At 36.5% G+C, this 1319-nt stretch overlaps 1 protein-coding gene across 2 annotated transcripts in view; it reads right to left on the reverse strand.

Moving 5' to 3' along the window:
* The window catches only part of NUBPL (nucleotide binding protein-like), a 243649-nt gene that overhangs the window by 47165 nt on the left and 195165 nt on the right, over positions 1-1319 (reverse strand). The window lies entirely within an intron of this gene.

A 1319-nucleotide genomic window follows, 5' to 3' on the forward strand; every position in this document is an offset into this window, starting at 1 on the left:
GTCTCCTGACCTCATGTTCCGCCCGCCTCAGCCTCCTAAAGTGTTGGGATTACAGGCGTGAGCCACCATGCCAGGCCAAGAATTCTCTATCCATTTTCTAAAGTAAATGTCTAAGTCTAAACGATTAAATAATATTGTTTAAATGCTAATTCACAACTTGTAATCCTTTTAAAAGGCTTCTTATCAGCTGAGATTTACTATAATTTACTATAAAAGGTTAACTGGCAGACACTGGCAAATATGTAAACATTTTACAAAATAATTATTTAGAATATTAATTGTTAATTCTCCTATTAAGAGGAAAATCTATTTATGACTGCATATCTGGATTTGGGTCAAAGGTCAGAGTAGTTAAACATTTAAAACTGATGATTCCAGGTGTCAGACTGATCATAATTATACCAATGTGGAAAAACTCAACTATGAATTCTAGTCCCCAGGGCACAGATTGTATCTAATTCTCTTGCTCGACTGAGAACTTCAGTGCTAGAGCCTAATAAACACGTGCAACAAAACCTGCTCAGGATTATAGCTGGAGAAATAATTCTATACCTTACAATTATGAGCATATTGATATAAACTCAAATAAGACGTTAAAAAATTAACTATTTTTAATGTTCACACTGCTCTTAATATTTAGTGCTACTGATTCTCCTTTATTTAGAAATATACTTGCATCGAAAGAAAATAATCATTCAATGTCTGATGTTTAACAAAAACAATACCAAATATAATTTTCTATTAAGCACTGGTATATTTTAGGTCTCCTCTGTCTTTCTCCTGCCACCCCCAAAATTCCTGAGTTTTAAATATAATTTGCTATAAGATCAAGGATTACCTGTCAATATTAGTATCAGCAGAAAGAAAACATAATTTAAAAGGTAAATTCAACTAAAATGTACTCACAGACAGTGTTTCAACAGGAAATATAAATAATTCTTGGATGAGTCACTATTTTGACCTCTTGCTCCTTTCTAACAGACTACACGAGTGATTACAGTCATAAAGAGAATATGTTTTATTAATGTAGAAATGAATCATTATCTTGCTCACCTCAGAAAGAAATCCTCCCATAGAAAATTACATCAATTGGCTGGGCACAGTGGCTCACGCCTGTAATCCCAGCACTTAGGGAGGCAGAGGTGGGCAGATCACAAAGTCAGGAGATTGAGACCATCCTGGCTAACACAGTGAAACCTCGTCTCTACTAAAACTACAAAACATTAGCCAGGCGTGGTGGTGGGTGCCTGTAGTCCCAGCTACTTGGGAGGCTGAGGCAGGAGAATGGCGTGAACCCGGGAGGTGGAGCTTGCAGAGAG

The sequence above is a fragment of the Mandrillus leucophaeus genome, unplaced genomic scaffold (genome assembly GCF_000951045.1).
Source record: "Mandrillus leucophaeus isolate KB7577 unplaced genomic scaffold, Mleu.le_1.0 Scaffold596, whole genome shotgun sequence".
NCBI classification, from domain to species: Eukaryota; Metazoa; Chordata; class Mammalia; order Primates; family Cercopithecidae; genus Mandrillus; species Mandrillus leucophaeus.